Source organism: Camelus ferus, chromosome 3 (genome assembly GCF_009834535.1).
Source record: "Camelus ferus isolate YT-003-E chromosome 3, BCGSAC_Cfer_1.0, whole genome shotgun sequence".
NCBI classification, from domain to species: domain Eukaryota; kingdom Metazoa; phylum Chordata; class Mammalia; order Artiodactyla; family Camelidae; genus Camelus; species Camelus ferus.
This window is the reverse complement of record NC_045698.1, coordinates 114482436-114504550: the sequence shown is the minus strand read 5'-3', so window position 1 is coordinate 114504550 and position 22115 is coordinate 114482436. Positions and strand designations below refer to the sequence as shown.

General features: G+C 36.3%; 1 long non-coding RNA gene across 1 annotated transcript; it reads right to left on the bottom strand.

Moving 5' to 3' along the window:
* Positions 1–256: 256 nt before the first annotated feature.
* On the bottom strand, positions 257–21222 carry LOC116662817. Its single transcript, XR_004318909.1, has 3 exons — positions 21053–21222; positions 3590–3647; positions 257–301 (listed from the first exon to the last, which is right to left on the bottom strand). It is a non-coding gene; the product is annotated as an uncharacterized LOC116662817 (long non-coding RNA).
* Between the last annotated feature and the right edge of the window lie 893 nt (positions 21223–22115).

Sequence of the window (22115 nt, the reverse complement as noted above, 5' to 3'; positions counted from 1 at the left end):
TCCTCAGAGAGTAGAAGATTCTAATCTGGGTCACCTAAGAAGCACTGGCATCTTTAGATGTCCCAGAAAGGGTAGCACTGGATCGTAGAGAAGTGGCCAGCAATTGAGAACCCAAACAGTGGAATGTGGTGTCAAAACAAATGGAGGAGGAAGAATTTCAAGAGGGAGATGTTGAGCACATTTGTAAGTGCTAGAAATAGAGAGATTTACAGCATCCCTAGTATGAGAAATATTCTGAAGCAATGACTTACTTTTCTTATCTTGACCTTGATTTTCTCTCTCAAGTGTAGTCATTTCCTGCCTACAAATGAAAGAGATAATAACATGAGACACTCCAGTTCTCAAAGCTAAAATTGCACTTGAAAGGAATGTTTCTTTGCTCTTAACCTAAGGTCATTGCTAGATTACATTTCAAAGGTTAAGTAAAATTAAAAGCCTGCTTACTTTGTCTCTTTCTGAAAAAGTATGAAATATAGTTAAGAACACCGTATTATATAATTGAAATGGCTAGAGTAAACCTTAAACGCTCTCACATAAAACAAGGCAAATATGTGAAGTGATGGATGTGTGAATTACTTCAGTCGAAAAATACTTTCCAAATGTGTACATATATCAAATCATCAAATACTCTAAATATCTTAAAATTTTATATGACAAGGTACTTCGGTAAAGCTGAAAAAAGAAAAACCACAAAAATCTAGGATAAGAATGATAAATGTGAAGAACAGACTCCATAATTTGAAACTTTAGGAATTACTAAATTCTTAGACCATGCATATTGTATATTATCATAGTACAGAGAACATATGTGCAGTATGGTGAAATCAGGAATGATTCAATGAAGAGTATTAAAATGCAATTTGTTTCTCTGCTATTCTTCATGAGAGAGTACATATCTTCAAAGACAAATGAGAAGTCTTAGAAATTCTAACTGCCAACTTGCAGTGACAGACATTATGTGGGCTAATGATGAGAGAAATAGAGATTATTTCCATAGGGACACAATTCTTTACCAACAAGAGAAGAGACAAAGGGGCTGGGGTTGCCAACACGTCACCTTTTGTTTGCTTCCCGGACTGCTAAACTTGAGAGGAAATATGGAGATAACAAAGGATACAACCTGAAATGACCTGTCCACCGCAAAGAAGGTAATACACACAGAACAGAGATGTGCCCAGGGCAGAGGGAGAATACTTGGTGAGGAGGCAGTCTGAGATTCATACTAAAATCAAAGCCTGAATCTTAAGTTACTTCTCCTCTGCACCCTCCCCAAGCAAATGCCCAGGTGGACACATACATATCACTTTATCTCAAAATGACCTGCATAACAAACATAACACAAAAATAGCAGAAACAGTGTATTAAAGGCAGATAAAGAGTGATTGCCTGTTATTAAATATTAAGAATAGTAAGACATGGAGAGGGAAAGTGGGCCAGCATAAATCAGGAAAAACTGAAAGAAATGACAACATTTTAGAGAAATTAAAACAGCATTAAAAACATGGAAAAGTAAAATCAGTTCCTCTAAAAACAAAGCAGGAGCATGTAAAGCACACTGGAAAATTAAATGGTATAAAATGAGGAGGTCAGGTCGTTAATTATGAAAAAAGAAGGCCTAATATAAACATAGTTGTTATTTCTGGAGGTGAGAACCAAACAAATAAAACAAAAGTGTTCAAATATATAAAAATAAAACTTAAAGACTTGGAGCTGAATATTGATTTTATAGGGAAAAATGCACAAATCATATGGAACATTGTTATGTAATGCCTTCTGAACTTCAAGAATAAATAATGAATCCCAGAACATCCGTGGGGAAAACACTGCAGATAAGAATCAGAAAGTTGGTTCTATAACATCACCAGATACTTGCTATCTCCTTTCCAACCACAAAATGTAAAGGAGAGTTGCAAAGAGTCACAGGGCAGGCATAGTCACTCTACTGTTTCTACTTTTTCCTTTGTGCAGAGAAAGCAGATACGAAACACGTAGGAAATTACTGATTCCTGCAAACATTGTTTCACATCACCAGCAAACACCTAGGCCTTCCTCTCAATCCCTCATCCTTTTATGCTTTGTAGCTGCAGGAGGGGCCATCTCAGAGGTAGAAACGCAGACCTTGAAATGAAATGATTAGGAAAGAGGTTGAGTGCAAAGATATGAAAAGCCCATGACCTAAACAAGTCAGGGTGTTTCTGTTCATCTAAGCCAAGGCAAGATACCGGTGTCCAGATATATTGTTTTTTTCACTGCTTCTTTTTTTTTTTTTTTTTTTTCCTTTTTTCCATTGAGTGTCTTGTGAGGGTTGGGCAACAGATAGGCACTTACGAGTCAAACAGTGGTTAGTGCTTTGACAAACACATGGCCTGTAGAGGAAGATGGACTATAAAAAGCTAAATTAACAAATATAAAGTTACGAGGGAGGAGTAAATAGATGGAGCACAAGAGATTTTTAGGGCAATGAAAGTATTCTATATGCTACTATAGTGGTGGCTACATGTCATTATGCATTTGTCAAAACCCATAGAATGTACAACATCAAGAGTGAACCTTAATGTAAACTATGGACTTTGGTTGATAATAATGTGCCCATGTTGGTTCATCAGTTGTACCAAATATGCCACACTGATGAGGGATACTGAGGGTAGGGGAGTATATGTGTGTGGGTGGGGAGGGCTATGTGCCAACTCTATTTTCTGCTCAATTCTGCTGTGAACCTGAAACTGCTCAAAATAGTCTATTAATAAATAAATTATATGTATGTGTGTGTGTGTGTGTGTATATCTAAGGTCTAAGGTCTAAGATATATATATGCATGTATGTATGTAAAGTTACAAGTTAAGATAAAGGCATGGCAAATATAAGTGGGGGAGGTGGGGTGGGCAGTGCAGGAAATCCACCAGGTGTGGAAAAAGCATTACCGCATAGTCTAGTCAGGGAGATTTTTCAGAGAAATCACAAGAGCCAGCATCTCCAGTAGAGATGACATCAAGCCCAAGCAAGGAAAACAAAAACCATGAGCCCTAACAGAGCTGTATGTACCAGGGTCCTGAGGTGAAAATGATTGATGGCTTGAGGAGTGTGACTCCCTGGGGGATAATGGGTGAGCGTGCAGGGTGAGAAAGGAGATTGGAGAGGTACACAGGAGTCAATCCTCATTGAAGCCCCAGGTGAAGAATTTGGATTTTATTCTGGATGTAATAGAGAACCATTAAAGAGTCTTAAGGGAAAGTCATAATTAGACATATATTCCCAAAGACTATTCTGGCTAAGCATAAAGAATATGGTAAAAGTGTGGTCATTGCAAATAGCCAACCAAAGCCAAACATCTTTTATTTCAGCTATACATTCATGCATTGCTTTATATAGCTATTAAAAAACAAAATATGTACACCCCACTAATACCCCATCTTTCGTGTTTAGATAGAGTCCCCATCCAACATTCTGCGAAGGTCTTAGAAGCAATCACCAAGAATTGGATCATTGTGGTTCTAAGAGGTCTAAGATAAGGTGTTAGCTCTCTTGGGACAGAGATTCTGGAAGTTAATCTTTGGGAGAGGGAAATGCTTCTGATATGCTGTGTTCTTACCGTTTACTTTCACATCTGGGTTCTCCTTCCCGAGCTGCTTTGATTGTCTTTCAGGCAACTATAGGAGAACACAAAGAAAGAGACTGTCATCCCTCCAAATATTTTCATCTCCTTTTCTAGCTTTCCTTGCCATGAAAACCAAGCCTGCCTTTCCATTTTGTCAAACTTCTCTTTTCCTTTGAAATTGGCAGTCGTAGTTACAGAATGCAATTTGGAAATTGACCACAGGGGCCAGGCTGATGATGGGGCAAAATGTCTGTAGTGTGATCTTTGATCTCAACGTCTCATTTTTAATAATCAGGAAAGTTCCAAGGTTGTAACTGATCATAATTGGGAATGCAAGTTTCCTGAGTCACCAGAAGAGGTAGGAGGGGACAAAAAGGTAGAAGGACCTTAATAATGGGGAGGTGCAGACTCTCCATTGAGCCCAAGTAGCATCAGCAGCTTATGAACATCCATGTGTAGTAGTAGGACTATCGACCCTGGTCCTGAGCCAGACCAAGGTCCTCCAAACCCTGCTGTCTTGCCATCCATGTACATATAGGGCAATGTAATCTTCACCAGTATTCAAGAAAGTTTGGGGGGAGGGGATAGCTCAAGTGATAGAGCACTTGCTTAGCATGCGCAAGGTCCTGGTTTCAATCCCCAGTACCTCCTCCAAAAATAAAAGTAAATGAATAAACCTAATTACCTTCCCTCAACAAAATAAATAAAAAAGGAAAAATTTAAGAAAGAAAGAAAGGAATTTTTGTTGTACATACTACTCTTAGGGTTTTCCCAAAAATTAAAAATCATTCTTATGAGAATCAAACACAGACTGAATGATGAAGTTGTGACCAGAGTGACAACGTGATTACACTGTGGTTATGCAACAGTTAGCAATAGAGCCAGGCTCATAATTCAGTTAATCAAATCTTTCACTACACCTGTTGTACAACAAGCATAGCATTACTTTGGTCTTTTTCCGCTGTCATCAAATCCCCAACGTTGGTCTCTTGTCCTGTTTCTATATAGGGCTGCATATAAAATATCTCAGACTATGAGCTTCACACTTGTTTACTGGCTTTATCAGAGAAGTCATTCCTCAGTGTTGGTGTTTACAGTTAAAGAAACATTGTTAGATATTGACATATAGGACCACTAAGCAGGGAATAGAATTTGTTAAATACAAAGTAAATCAGATTTGCAGAGGAAGGGACCCTTTTCTTTTACAGAATATATTCTGTTATAGAGATTTCTGGATAATACTCAAAAGTGGTCAGATTTTGATACAATGATTATTAGTAGGATAGATTGTAAAATCAGGTAAAATTTAATTTCAGCATCGCCGTCTTCTGTTCTTTTTCTGCCTTCCTAGAGTCCAGTTTTCTCATGATTTCATTTTCCTAAATTGGTCAATGAAGAAAGAATCTACTAAAGTAATTGTCCTTGAGGTTATTAATGATTCACAGATTTAACCTTCCAAGGGATGTTTGTATTTTAAAGTTTAAAAAAAGTAGGAGCATAAACTTCTTAACTTAGTAGGAACCTAGTTAGAGTTTGATGTCATTAATATTACTGAACATAACTGGGCATTAAATTCTGCTGTACATGAAGTAAAAGATTTTTTTAAATCAAGCAGAATTCAGGTAACATCAGACATTGGTGATATACAAAGATTTGTTGACTGAATTAATAAATTATCAATATTCTATCATTAAATAGCAGATACTAAGTTAAGCCTAGAAATGTATGTTTGCCAGAGTACTGAGGATAATGGCTGATTTTTCCATATTTTAAGACCTACATGTAAGATCCATAACCAAAAAATTCCTAGAAGGGAATATGAAGCAGAATACTCTTTGACATAAATTGTAGTAATATTTTTTGGATCAGTTTCCAAAGGCAAAAGCAATAAAAGCAAAAGCAAACAAAATGGACCTTATTAAACCTGAACATTTTGCACAGCAAGGAAATCACTGACAAAATGGAAAGACAACCTACAGAATGGGAGAAAACATTTCCAAATGATGTGGCCGACCAGTGGTTAATACGCAAACTATATAAAAAGCTCATACAATTCAGTATCAAACAAACAACCCATCAAGAAATGGGCAGAAGTTCTGAATAGATTTTTTTCAAAGAAAACGTACAGAGGGCTAACAGACACATGAAAAGTTGCTTGACATCACTAATTAGTAGAGAAATGCCAATCAAAGCAGCAATAAAATATCACCTCACACCTGTCAGAATGGCTATCATCAAAAAAACTACAAATAACAAACGTTGGAGAGGATGTGGAGAAAAGGAAACCGTTATACACTGTTGGTGGAAACATAAATTGCTGCAGCCACCATGAAAACCAGTATGGAGATTCCTCAAAAAGCTGAAAATAGAACTACATATGATCCAGCAATCCCACTCCTAGGTATATATTTGGAAAAAAACAAAAACACAAACACTAATTCAAAAAGACACACATATTGCAGTGTTTATACAACATCGCTATTCACAATAGCCAAGAAATAGAAACAGCCTAAGTGCCCTCAACAGATGAAAGGATATAGAAGCTGTGAGACATACATATTTATACTATATCTACTCTGTCATCTAGATAAAATGGAATATTACTCAGTCATAAAAAAGGATGGATTTCTACCATTTGCAACAAGATGGACGGACCTAGAGAAAATTATGTTTAGTGAAATGTCAGACAGAGAAAGAGTCATACTGTTTATATCACTTATATATGAAATCTAAAAAATAATACAAATGAATATATAGACAAAACAGAAACCAATTCACATATACAGAAAACATTCTAGTGGTTACCAAAAGGGAGAGAAAAGGGGGAGGGACATGTTAAGGGTATGGGATTAAGAGAGATAAACTACTATGTATAAAACAGATAAGCAACAAGGAGATAGCACCGGAAATTATAGATACTTTCTTGTAATAACTTTGAATAGAGCATGATCTATAAAAATACTGACTCACTATCCTGTACACTTGAAACTAATATAATGTTGTAAATCAGCTATACTTCAATAAAAAGGAAATCAAAACAACAACAAAAAGCACATGACAATCAATAAGGTTTTATACCAAACAGGGTAGATCATCAGTACAAAGTCTATTAACATAATTTACCACCTTAGAATCTAAGAAAAAAAATTACACGATTTTCTCAATAGTTTCAAAAAATCCATTTGCTAATATTGAGCCCCATTAACAATAAAAATCCTCATAAAATGTAAGTTTGAACTTCCTTATTTTGATAAAAGCAATCTATCAAAACATACAGCAAGGTTAATAAAAACGAAAGAAGAAACAGGTAGGCTTTGCAAGAAATGAAAAGGAAGAGAAAAATCTTTAACTTTATAGTTGATGTGTTAACTATGTAGAAAACCCAGTAACATTAACAAACCTTTAAAATAAATGAGAAAGTCAGCAAGGCTGGTGGACACAAAATGACCTTACAAAATTCAGTAGCACTTCAACAATACCAGGCTAGAGAATAATGTACTTCATAGATTTGCTGTTTTAAATGGTATCTCGAAATCAACCTAACAAAAGAATGCAAGAAAAAAACAAAAATTACAACTCTATTAAAACACATTAAAGAGTTGAATAAATACAGTTACAAACAATTTTTGATTGGAATAGTGTATTTGCATTAACATCGCATTTTTTGCCCTCTAGGTAGTCAACGTTATCCCAATCAGAATTCAAAATGGCACTTCTGATAAAATTAACAAATTAAGTTTTTAATGAGTATGGGAGGGAAAAGTCCTCAAAGAGCTAAATCAATTTTGAAACGAAGAGTGATGAAGAGAGCAGGTTCTGGACACAGTTGATGGGCAATGTCAACATCTATTCTACCTTCTTTTCAGAGAAAGGAAAGCAATTACCATCTTCCTCTGACTCACTTGCCACCAATATTCAAGCTGCAAATTAGGTGCTGCCCAGAGTGAGAAGAGGCCTTTTATGGCTCTTCCTCTGAAAATCAGGCTCACAGAGAGGAATTTTCTCCACATAAACATTCTGGTGTCCATTCTCCAGCCTCATAGACATTGTTGGTAGGGGGTGCAGAATTCTTAAGTGGACAGTCCTTCTAGAAGCCTCCTGGGCAGGAGGAGCTCCCCTCAGTCAGTTCTGTAGGGTGAGAGTATCTTTATAAGAGGCCCAGCCTCAAACCTACAACTTGAGTCATTCCAATGATTTTGTAAGAACCAAATTCTTTATATTAAAACCCATCTGACTGGGGGAAAAAAGCTGCTCTGTCTTGTATTTCTTATGTCAAACCTCTATGATGTCATTGAGGATAACATCACACCAGATACCAAGTCATACTACAAAGTCATAATAATAAAAACTGTGTGCTGCCAATAAAGATATAGGCCAATTTTTTTTAAATTGAGTACAAAGAAACAGAACCATCTATATGTAGAAACTTGAATATAATAAAGAAGGAACTACAGTTCAAAGAGAAAAGAGTGGCTCTACTAGTAGATGAAATCGCAAAGTGTGGCTTAGTATGAGAGAGAGAAAAAAGCAAAATTCCTAATTTAAGCTATATACTAATAGGGATTGATGATGTAAATAACAAAGTCAATCAAAGAAATGTCAGAATAATAGCTTTGTCATATAAGAATGGGGAAAAACTTCTTCAGTTCCACTCCTAGGAAATTACTCAAAACACATATCCACAAAAGCATTTGTACGTGAGTATTTTTAGTAGCTTGATTCATTATAGCCAAAAATCAGAAGCAACTCAAATGCTATGAATGGAAGAATGTATAATCATAATCTTGTATCTTTGCACATAAATAAACTCTGGAACATTAAAGAATAAAAAAAGAATGAACTTTGGTACATGCAATGTGGATGAATCTCTTTCATTAATGTTAAGTAAAAGATAAATGCAAGAGTATGTTCTTTTGTATGGGACCATTTACAAAATGGCAAACATGGGAATAGAAATCGGAACAGTGTTTGGAGGTGACTGACTGACAAGAGGCATGGAAACTTTCTGGGATAATGAAAAAATTATATATATTATATATATATATATATCATGATTGGGGTACCAGTTATATAGGTATCCACATTTGTAAAACTCACGTCTTACACTTAACATTTGCTTGTTTCACTATATGCAAATTTTGCTTTAATATAGAAATCAATGAAAGGAAATTTAATTATTTTGAAAGCACCAAATCACGAACCATGAGGCAAAAAGATGACAAATTCTATAATATCAACATTTAGGATTTCCAGTAAATAAAAAATGTAACTAATATATAGATGCTCAGTAAGAACAGGTATTTGTAATAGCTAACAGAAATTCTTTGTGTGAGCCAACATTAGTCAGTCTCCTGAACCTCCTCCTAGTCCCATCTATGCACTTCCTTGTAAAATCCAGTTTTAACAAGAATCTTGCTATGAAACTTTTACTAGAAACCTCGCCCCTGATAGCTCAAATTCTTCATCCTCCACCATCCCCCAAGTAATATCTGATCATCCCGGCCTGTCTTCAGCAAGAATTCACTCACGTTGGTTTAGCCGAATCACCTTTATCCCTATTTCTTCTTAGCAATTTTTCACCCACTGACCACCCCCCCAACTCTGTTCCATAGTTATAAATCCCCACTTGCCCATGCCATTCTTGGGGTTGAGCCCCATCTCTCTCCTAGACTGTAAAATCAGGTCTTCTTTGCCATCTTTCACATGTGTCATTGAGTATTTTTTACTTTAACTTGGTTAACACTCAAGAGGTGAGTCTGCAGTATTCAAAAGGTGCTTGCTAATCCACAAGAATGCAAGAAACCAAATTAAAAAAAAAAGATGAGTAAAGGATTTGAACAGTAAACATTTGAAAGAAGCTTTGGTGCCTAACGAGCATATGAATAAATACAGAAAATCACCAACAAACAACCAGAAAAATGAAAATTAAAATAGCACTTGGATACAAATTTATATTAAAATGAATGAATGGCAAAATTAGGAAACATGCGTATTCCAAGTGTAGGAATGGATGTGGAGATTCAGAAGCTATCCAGAAAGGGGGAGTAGAAGGTGCAGCCTCTTCTTAGAAAAGAAACAGGGTGTATTCCAGGTCACTCCTTCCAAAGGGATATAAGAGGTGTGTTCTCAATGTCCACAGAAAGACTTTGGTGTGAGGGTTGGCAGTGAATGAATGGTATGAAGTGAGTGCAGATAATGAACACGCAGAAGCAGCTACATAGCAGATGCACTTACTCTAACAATTATAGATCTCAAAGATATTGATGAGTAAAGAAAGTAAATAATAGACTCATCTGACATCATATTATCATTTGTATGTATTCAAATTTTAGATAAATAGATCCATTCTCCCTAAGGTTACAGGTGAAATATGCTAAAATTGATACTTATGGGAACAGGAGTGAGATTGAGAATCAGGGAGGAAGGAGAAAAAATAGTGAGAATGGTCTTCCATAGGTGAAAGTTGATAATAGGTTAAGAACTGCGGAGTATGCAATGGACCTTTAGGGCATTATGCTAAATAAAAAAATCAGACAGAGAAAGACAAATACTATATATGTGATCGCACTTCAATGTGGTATCTTAAAGTCACCAGCACATAGATACAGAGAAGAGATTGATGGTTGCCAGAAGTGAGGGGTGGCAGGGAGTGAGAGAAATATGTGAAGGTGGTCAAAAGGCACAAAATTCCAGTTATAAAATAAGTAAGTCTTGGGGATGTAACGTACAGCATGGTGGCTACAGTTAATAACACTTTATTATAGATTTGAAAGTTGCTAATAGAGAAGATCTTAAAAGTTCTCATCACACACAGAAAACTGCAACTGTGTGAGGTGATCAATGTTAACTAAACTTACTGTAGCAATTATTTTGCAGTATAAACAAATGTTAAATTATTAGGCTGTACGCCTGAAACCAATACACTGTTATATGTCAATTACATCTCAATAAAACTGGGGAAAATAATAACAAATAATAAAATAATAAAGAATATAATATATAATAAACATTACATATTATATAATATACATTATAAAATATATAAAACAAATATATCATAATAACATAATAAATTAAATAAATAAGAACTAGGGAGTATGGTTAATTTTAAAAATAGGCAAAAGAATCTCATGACAGGGGCTTAAACTAAGGACATCTTACACTTGCTACCACTTTCTACCACGCCTCAGTTTCTCTCTTTGTGGTGATTTCCTTATTCTTTTCTCCACTTTTAAAGCACCTACAACTTTATTAAAAATTGAATGAAAATGGCAATACAAAATACTTCTCAGTGGTCTCAAGGACGAGTTAGTTTTGAAAATCTCTAGTCCATTCTTTATTTTTTTTTTTGGAAAACATAACAGCATCACCAAAATTCATTACATTCTACCGTTGCTTAAATATTAGCTAATGAGAATAAAGAGGGGAAGTCTACGTGATCACCTACATGAGGAAAATTCACCTGCTTCAGCCTTGGAACTTTGCCTCAGATGCTCCAGTCTCTAATGTCTGGCCAAGCACTTGGTGCATTTAAAATGTAATGGCAGAATTCATCTTCATTTGTAAACTAACTATACTTCAAGTAAAAAATAAATTAATTTTTAAAAAAGTAATGGCAGAATTGATGAGACGATGAATCAAGTTTGTCTTAAGGCCGATTTTCCTATATTTTGTTTACTGTCTCTGCTTTCTAAAGTCAGGGGCACACTAAAGCTTTATTCTCTGGGAAATATCCAAGGTTTTAATTTGATTATTTTAGTCCTGAGCAGGAATGCATGGCTTCTTTATGAACAGTTATAGAGATTCAGTTATGAAGATTTCTCCAAAAAACTTCTACAAGTTCTAAATCCATCTTGTCTGAGGAAATTAAGACTGTGTCTAATTCCACCAGAGGTAGTATAGATTTTCTGTTATTGAATCTTCCTTTAAACTATCACCTTTGAAATTCTGGGTCATAGAGAGATCATGAGATATTCAAGATGATCAAGAATAATAAAACTATCAATCTATAGTTCTGAAGTTTTTTTGTGCCATTATTAAGAAATTGTCCTATTATTTTTCATCAATTAGGGCCCGTTTGCATGATGTGTTCATAGGTACACACAAACTTCAGATAGATAGTTAGATGATGTAAAGGAGGAAAACTTATCCTCTGCTTTCTTTAGGTCTCTGGCTGGGCCTAAAATTAAATTGACATAAGACAGATTAACAGGAGAAAAGCATACAAATTTTATTTAATTTTTGCATATACATGGGAGCCTTCACAAGAGAATGAAGACCAGAAGAAACAAGCAGAACAGGAAGCTTTTATACCTTTTAGACAAAGAAACAAAACATCTGTGAAGAATTGACAAGGCAAAGGGGTTTGGGCTAAGGGAAATAAATGGTGACGATGTAACACGGTTTATTTATATAGCTTTCTTGGTCCTCAGTTCCTTGTCTCTGGTGATAAGAATTTCTCCCTTCCTCCTGGTACAGGAGAGCATGTTTCAAGTGAGCGATTTAGTTCATGCTTTCAGGGAAGAACGGAAAGGGTGAGGAGGTCAGAATAACTGTCCTGCTTCTGCTGTTTCCTCAAACTCCTTCAGCTTAAAATAGTCAATATACCAAGATGCTGCATTTGGAGGTAGGACATTGTGAACTCCATCACTGAGTAGATGGAGAGAAGATTCATACATTCTAAACGTAATGTGTGTGTCAGGTACAGATTTCCAGAAGAAGGAAACATTCCTGATTATCCATTTAATATTGAATCCTTTAGATGAGCAGCAGGCAGAAGGCTAACCCTGCATCCCCTCGGTCCCCTCAGAGAACCATCATCAGGCTTCACACCCTCCCATGTTCCAGAAGGCCTAGAGCACAGCCTGGATATACCTTCTTCTTGAAAAGAAGTCTTACATAAGTCCTCTCTCAAGTAAGCAGACAAGGCTTGCAAGCTTTGGCGTCTTGCTGATTTTGTGTCTAATGACTTAAACTGCCTCTGCTAACTGTGAGTCTGAAACCTTTGTGCTCTAAATTTCAAAACTTGTACAAATGGGGATAACAATGTCTCCTTCATTGTATTATTAGGAGGATTTAACCCAACTGTACAATATGTTTGGCACTCTTCAGCTGCTTGATAAATACCATTTCCTTTTCCCCTCAGTACCATTGGAGTAGAGTGGCTGAGAATAGATCTGGAAAACCCTTGGTGCAAGACTCATAGCTCTTTCATTGGGTGAATGACCACACAGAGGCACGGGGTCACGGTTGCGTCTGGAGAAAGTAAAGAACGTTATCATAGGAAAAGGAAAGGGAGTGGGTTGAGTCTGATTCTTATCATTTCTGTTTCCTCCATCTGGCAGATTTGATAGGGATTTGTTTGACAGCTGTAAGAGGAAGCTGGGACTCTCCAGTTCCATCTCACCTAAGATCTATCACTGCCTCTCTGTTTCTGTGTTTCCTCCATCTCCAAATATATACAGCATCTGCCAAGATTCTCTAATTACGGAAAGGTCCCCTGGAAACACCAGGAATAATCTTAAATTTCATTTGGGGGAATAATTTTATCCTTCTCTCACATCACATCTGTGATCTAAATGACTGCCAAGCGTTGGAAATGCAGTTACTTTCACCAAACGTCTTTTTTTCATTTTGGTTGTTCCTGCTGAATTTTAGCTCTTCACCATCTGTTGACTGGTGTATTTTAAGAGTTCCTTAACTTTGTCCATTTTTTCTCTTTCATTTCACCTTACACACTGAGGACATACAATTCTCTTTAAAATATAAGCCACATTACATCTTTCTCCAACTCATAAATTTTCACTACATTATCATTTCCCAAGTGCTTTTGAAGACTTTTTATATTTTGTTGTCTAATGAAATGTATTTTTTACACAAGAATGTTTCTTTTTTTTTAATTTTCGTGAGCTATGTTTTATTGTGTTTGGTTTTTTATTGAAGTATAGTCAGTTTGCAATGTTGTGTCAATTTCTGGTGTATAGCATAACGTTTCAGTCATAAATATACATACATATATTCTTACTACAAGATATTGAATATAATCCTACAGAGAAGAAACTTGCTGTTTATTTTATATATAGTAGTTAGTATCTGTAGAAGACTTTATCATCAAATGCTGAATCTCATTTTCAAGTCCCTCTCCAATTGGATCTGTTCATGAACAATTTGTTATAATTACCAGACAATTAATTAATTGTATTTCCTGAACCACCATATACTTCAAACTCATACATTTTCGCACACTGTCCCTGCACTTTAGAAAGTCTTTTCCAGTTTGGTCAACGTTCCTAACATTTGCAGCACAATCCAAACAGCAGTTCCTCAAACATGTCCTTCCTTCCTGTCTTTCCAGTTCAGAATTCCATTCATTCTTTCCTCTTGTTTCTACAGCACAGTATTTATGCTTCTACCTAGAACACATTAACGTCTGCCCTATCTTGAAAAGAGGCTGTTGTGATGTAGTGGAAATTACACATGACTTGACATCAGAAATCACACCCTGGTAATCATTTTGCAACATATACATGTATTAAATCATCATTCTATACACTCTTAAAAATTACACTTTATAGCAGAAGTCAACTTGAAAAGTTTTTATCCTTTCTCAGCTATATAATCTCTAATTTTTTAAAGTTACAGAACAGTGATTAAGTACAGTGCTTCTTGAAGTGGTTTAGCAATTTTTTCATCAGCATCAGAGGACTGTAATCTGTCCTCTGTGTTAATTTTTTCTTGAGGTCAAGAGTGCTGTCACGTATAGGCTTTCCATAAATACTGATTGACCTTGAGAAGAAGGAAGCATTTTTCATTGCAGAACATATTTGAATTAAACTCTTTAAGAACGGTTGTATCATTTTTCCCTCCATTGCCAAAGAAGACATACAGATGGTACATGAAAAGGTCCTCAACATCACTACTTATCAGGGAAGTGTATATCAAAGTCACATTGAGTTATCACCTCACACCTGTTAGAATGGCTGTTATCAAAAACATATATATATAAATAAATCTATCTATACACACACACACATGCACACACACGGCAGGTGTGGAGAAATTGGAACCCTTGTGCATCATTGGTAGGTAGCCAAATGGTGCAGGTACTATGGAAAATTATGTAAGACTCCTCAAAAAATTAAAAACATAATAACCATATGATCCAGTATGTACCCTGCTTCTGGATATATATCAAGAAATCAAAATCAGGATCTCAAAGAGGTATCTTCACTCTTAAGTTTATTGTAGCATCATTCACAATAGCCAAAATATAGAAACAACACAAATGTGTACTCATAGATGAATGGATAAAGAAAACCTGGCATATGCATACAATTGAATATTACTCATCCATAAAAAAGAAAGTACTCTACCATTTACAACAACATGGGTGAACCTTGAGGCTATTATGTTTAGGTGAAATTAGCCAGTCACAGAAGGAACAAATAATGCATAATTTCAATTTACATGTGGAATTGAAAATAGACAAACTCATAGGCACAGAACGTAGAGTGGTTGCTGCGAAGGGCTGGGGAGAGGAGGAAATGGGGCGTTGTTCAATGGATATAAAGTTTGGTTATGCTACATAAGTAAGTTTCAGAGATCTGCAGTAAACATAGCACCTATAGTCAATAATAAGGTATTGTGCACTTTAAAATATGTTAAGATACAATAAACCTCCTAGAAGAAAATGTAGGCAAGACATCATCTGACATACATCTCAAAAATGCTCTCCTAGGGCAGTCTACTCAAGCAATAGAAATAAAAGCAAGAATAAACAAATGGGACCTAATGAAACTTAGAAGCTTCTACACAGCAAAGGAAACCATAAGAAAAACAAAATGACAACCTACAGAATGGGAGAAAATTCTTGCAAGTGAAACTGACAAAGGCTCGATCTCCAGAATATATAAGCGGCTCATATGACTTAATAAGAGAAAAACAAACAACCAAATTCAAAAATGAGCAAAAGACCTAAACAAGCAATTCTCCAAGGAAGACATACTAATTGATCAATAGGCACATGAAAAAATGCTCAATATCACTAATTATTAGAGAAATGCAAGTCAAAACTACAATGAGGTATCACCTCACACCAGTCAGAATGGCCATCATTCAAAAGTGCACAAATGACACATGCTGGAGAGGCTGTGGAGAAAAGGGGACCCTCCTACACTGCTTGGTGGGAATGCAGCTTGGTGCAGCCACTACGGAAAACAGTATGGGGATTCCTCAAAAGACTAGGAATAGACTTACCATATGACCCAGGAATCCCGCTCCTGGGCATATATCCAGAAGGAACCCTACTTCAGGATGACACCTGCACCCCAATGTTCATAGCAGCACTATTTACAATAGCCAAGACATGGAAACACGCTAAATGTCCATCAACAGCTGACTGGATAAAGAAGAAGTGGTATATGTACACAATGGAATACTATTCAGTCATAAAAACCAACAACATCACACCATTTGCAGCAACGTGGATGTTCCTGGAGCATGTCATTCTAAGTGAAGTAAGCCAGAAAGAGAAAGAAAAATACCATATGAGATCACTCATATGTGGAATCTAAAAAAAATAAAATAAAATAAAAGTAAGTTCAAAACAGAAACAGACTCACAGACATAGAATAGAAGCTTGTGGTTGCCAAGGGGCCGGGGGGTGGGAAGAGACAAAGTGGGATTTCAAAATGTAGAACAGATAAACAAGATTATAGTGTGTAGCACAGGGAAATATATACAAGATCTTATGGTAGCTCACAGAGAAAAAAATGTGACAATGAATATATACATGCTCACGTATAACTGAAAAACTGTGCTTTACACTGGAATTTGACACAACATTGTAAAATGGTTATAACTCAACAAAAAAGTTAAGAAAAAAAAAACAGAGAAGAAAACACAAGGAAATTGGAGGTGAGGAGTATATTTAGCACATTGATCAGGGTGATGATATCACAGGAGTTTACATATGTAACAACTTAACAATATGTATACTTTAAATATGCAAATTTTTACATACGAATTATATCTCAATACAAAGAGAAAGAAAGGAGTGCAGGACAACCAGCTGTAAAATACGGAGTTGTCGAGTAGTGATTCAGCTCACCTTAGTAACCTCATGTCCTCCTGTGCTCCTAATCCCAGTGCACACCATACTCAGACCCTCCTCAGGGCCTTTATATAGTATATATAAAGACTATATATATATATATTCTCTCTGTCTGGTAGTGAATCCCACAGATTTTTGCCTAATCTGGTTATTCTCAATTATCCAGGTCTCTCCTCAGAGATTAGATCTTCATAACATCACACTCCTTCCTCTGCTATATTTAATTCATAGTACTCTTAACTACCTGAACTGTATAATTTATATAATTGTCTGTAACTCCTTTCTGTTAATAAAACAAGTTCTATGAGGTGGAATGTTTCCATTTTGTTGTCAGTCTTATCTGCAGTGCATGGAATTTGGTTCCTTGTGAACCAAATAATTTCTATGAGTAATTCACTAAAGCAAAATACACTATGGCTCAAGAACCTGAAAAAAATCTGACTTCAGAGTACAAAAGTAATTGAATAATAGCCATCAGTGATTAATAGCCTACAATGTCCCTGTTAACATACATGCATTGTTTCATTTATCTTCACAACTGAAGCTAGGATCTGGCAACATTATTATCCCCATTGTGGACATAAGGACATGGAATCCCAGAAACCAAGGAATTTGTCCAGGATTACAAGTAAAGAAGGACTATTATCAAATATAAGTTTAATCCAGCTTCATGATTTCCCAGTGAATTATTTATCAGAAACTATCCATTTCTTTTATCTGATTGTATGACCTTCAAGAAATGCTGCTAACCTGCCTTACCAAGTTCGCCAATAAAGAGTGCTCTAGACAGGAATTACCTATATTTTACTCACTGAGAATAAAATATCTCCCATCACCAATTAATCAGCGTATCCAACTATGTGACACATTTTCATATTTAATATTGCATTTTCCCAAGATCACAGTATGTGAGGATAATAACTACCACTTTGGATAGTAGATACGGAAAAATAATGAGATAATCTAATAAATTTCCTAAGAATGTGCAGGGCAGAGATAAAGCCTGAGATAATTATCAGTTGTTACAATCAATGTAAGTTGAGTACTTCACTCAGCCTTGTGAGTTCCTTGAGTACTGCTGAATCTAGCTGTCCTGAGTGTAGCGGCATGCTGGACCTAGAAAAGCCCCTGGACTGCAGAGGCATCATTCATAGATGCCAATCATGAGAGCTCCAGAGGGTACCTCCACCCCTTTCCTCTTCACATCAGCCTGGATTTTTAAAATAGAACTGAAATCCAGCCAATAGGCTTCTCCAGGAGTTGGGTATAAGATCCTAAACAGGAATGGCTGAAGAGCAGAATGAGAAGGGGTTTTTCCAACCACAAAGGTGAGCAAACCAAGACACTCCTATCTCTCTGAGTCTTAACTGGCTTCATTTACAACATGGTCTAATTGAATCAGCATCCTCTTGCTGCTTTACTATTAATAAAGTAAGATAAATTCAGGGTTGTTCCAAAAGAGATCACCAACCCTATCACAACACAGTAATAGATACATGTCAGAAATTTTGAAAATCAACATAAAGAGGGAGACAAAAAAAAAAAAAAAGAAATCTCCTTTGGGTCTCAGTATTCTGAAGCAGATAAGTTTACCTTCTGCTTTTCTTGAATGAGAATCACATGTGCTTTTTCATATCAGCCAGAAAACATTTATTGAGAGCCTTCCTTCAGAGTATGAGCAAGAATTTCAAGGGTTTCTCAAAGAGTTCAAAGACACTGCCCTTGTAGTCAAAGAATCCACTATCTAAAAGACTTACACACATGTAGTCATGACACTAGGCAGGATGTGTTTACTGTCATCAATGTATATAACTGTTTACAAGGCATAGAATAGTAAAAAAAATAAAATAATAATTTCTGGCAGAGATCAGGAAGATGTAGCATTTGGCCAGAGCACTGCAGAATGAATATGGTATGTAAAAATGATTGAAAAGTGAACTTTGGAGCAAGAGTTCTGACAGCCAAGGCAGGCAGGGTTGAACTCAAAAAATTAACAAGTGGTCAGATTGACAAGGGTATAAAGTCCATATAACACATTTATGACACAAAGGGAAGAAAAGTTTTTTTAACTAAACTAAGTACACATTCTTTAAATCCATGTTTTGCTATAAATTCTAGGGAGTCACAGAGGCTGCAAAGATATATTCAAAGTAACAATTGCCTTTGAGAGACTTCTTAGTAACTTCATTAGAGGTCAGCTGCTACATAAGACAGTGGAGGCAATGCCCAAAGTGGGAAGAAAACAAGGAGGGAGTGATTAAAACAGAATATATAGGACTTTAAACTCCAGAATGAGTGGTCTACATTTCAACTGCTAGCTAGTGGGAATGGATTTGCTCATTGAAACACAGGAGTAATGTGATTAGAGCGCTGTGTCACCAAATCAACCTAGTTGTATTAAAAAACACATCCAAATGAACAACAGGTACAGAAAAAATGTTCAACGTCACTGAATATCAGGGAAATGCAAATTAATCAAAATCACAGTAAGAGATCACCTTACACCTGTTAGTATGGCTACTATCAAGAATGAAAGAGAAAAAAAGGAGGCAAGAGATAATAAGGGTTGGCAAGGATGTAGAGAAGAAGGAACACTTGTACACTGTTGGTTCAGCCACTACAAAAATTATTTTAAAATTAAAAATAGAATTATCCTAGGATCCAGCAATCCTGTTTCTGGGTATATATACAAAAGAAATGAAAACAGGATAGCCAAGAGATAATCTGCACTCCCATATTTACTGTAGCATTATTCACAATAGCCAAGATATGGAAACAATATAAATATCTGTCAACAGATGAATGATAAAGAAGATGTGATGTAAATATGTATACATATATACACACAGTTGACCCTTGAATATAATATTGTTATATACATATGTATATACAGTTGAACCTTGAACAACCATATAGGTCCAACTACAAGTAGATTTTTTTTCAATAAATACTACTACGGTACCGCGTGATCTACAGACACAGAACTGTGGATATGGAGGGCTGACTATAAAGTTAAATGTGGCTTTTTGACTGTGGAGTGGTCAGTGCCTCTAAACCCTGCATTGTTCAAGAGTCCATATAGATATGTAATGGAATATTATTCAGCCATGAAAAAGAAGGAAATCCTGCCACTTGTGACAACACGGGTGGACCTTGAGGGCATTATGCTAAGTGAAGTAAGTCAGACAGAGAAAGTCAAATACTGTATAATCTCACTTATAGGTGGAATCTTAAAAAGCTAAACTCATAGAGACAGAGTAGAATGGTGGTTACCTGGCTGAGGAGTTGTGGAATTGAAGAGATGTTGTTTAAGGGTACAAACTCGCAACTAGGAAATAAATAAGTCCTAGAGATCTAATGCACAACATAGCAATTATAGTCAACAGTACTGTATTATAAACTTCACAGCTATTGAGACTAGATCTTAATTGTTTGTAGCACAGAAAAACAAATGATACTATGTGAAGTTATCTGACATGATAGAGGTGATGGGGTATTAGCTAAGTCTATGGTGGTAATTAGATTGCAATATACAAATGCACCAAATCAACACTTTGTACAGCTTATACTTAATGTTATATGCCAATTACATGCCATTTTTTTTAAACCTAGTTTTTTAATATAATATAATAAGACTGTATGGGAGGAGTTCGGGAGAGTGGATGGGTGAATGGGGTGCTGCAGAGACAATCTTTAATATTAAGCAAGGTGTAAAAAGAATGATACTTATTATCCATATCTGTTCTACAGCTTCAAAAGCATTTGATGAGGATAGGGATAAAAAAAAAAACTCAAAAAAGTACTATTTAAATTAAAAGCATTTCAGTGAACTATTTTGCTTCTGTAATTTTCAAGAACCTGACAGTTTAGTCTCATATTGATTCCATGAAGCTGACGAATGAAGAGAGAAGCCTTTTACTCAGATGAGGAAAGAGAAGTGTAGAGATTCAGGTGACCATAGGCCAAGGCTGCCAGATAAAATACAGGATGCAGAGTTAAATTTGAATTGCAGGTAAACAACACAATTTTTTAGTGTAAGTGTGACCCATGCAATAATGCTCCAAATATTGCATGGGGATATTTATACTTCAAAATGTATCTGTTTATCTGAAATTCAAATCTGACTGGCATCTTGTTTTTTTACTTTGTAAATCTGGCAACCTACCATGATTGCAAAGTAAGCCAAGAGAAGGTGAGCTGGGAGGTCTCTGTGTTCTTAGAGGATGCTGTCTTCAAGTTCAGCCTTCTTCAAGTCAAACTGCCCCCCTATTCCAAATGCATACACCTAGCTTCCTTCTCCCTGCTCTCTTTCTCCAAGAAGGGCTGTGCCCAGAGTCAGGACTCACCTGAATTCTCTCAGGAGATAATTTCCCATCCTTCACAGTAACTCTGTTTCTCAGATCCTGGGTGCCTTGACCAAAGTAACAACAGCCACAATACAGGGCAGGATGTTGCATCGGACCACTGGCCTGTGCTTTCACCAATCACAAGCTGCCTGGGGATGGGCATAGGCATGGTAAAGTAGACAGGGATGGATCTGAAGGGGAGGGGAACAGGAAGGGGCGGGGTGTGTGTGTGTGTGTGTGTGTGTGTAATGTTGGGGGAAAATCAAGCTGAAACGTGAGAGAATAAATCTAACACTTTGGGTTTACTTTGCTTCCAAGGAAATTCCAGGATTTCAGGCTCAGACATGGCAGGGGCCATCCTATTTCTCAGAAATCTGAGATTTCAAGACTCCCAATATTTTGTCCTCTTCCAAACACACAAAAAGAAACTCTCTTGTAAGGAAAAAGAATGATAAGTTAAAAATAAAATGTCTGTTCTTCTATTCGTAAAAATCAAATCAAGTGTAAATATCTTTCTTCAGCAGTCTGATGCTTCAGAAGACTAGACTGCAGAGAAAGTATGAAAATAGAAAGGTCTGAACGTTATTCGAGGTAGGTAAAAGAGCAATTGGTCTTCCTGTTGTTCTAAGGCTAGTATTACAAGAGGGAAGGAGACAGGGCCTAACATACTCATCTCCACCATCTGGTCCCCCACTTCCTCCCCTACACCACCCATCAGAGCCACAAAGTACAAGCTGGCCATAGTGATAATTTCAAAGCAGGCGATTAGCTGACTGCTGACTCTGAGCCACTGCTGTTGGGGGGGTGAAATGGCTTATTCGTTACGTTTCCCCCCAAGTGGAGAGCAGAACAGGTAACTGATTTTCTTCAGTTTGCATCCAGCATGAAATTGATCTGCTAAATTCAGAAACTGTATGTTCATCTGTTCCAATTCCTTTTTTTTTCCCCCAAATTAAAATACCATGGCTGAAGATGTTTAAGTTACTGCTCCCCATCGACAGAGCTCATGGGTCTCAAGTGCCGTATAATCATTTCTAAATTTTGTATTACTAGTTATGTTTCA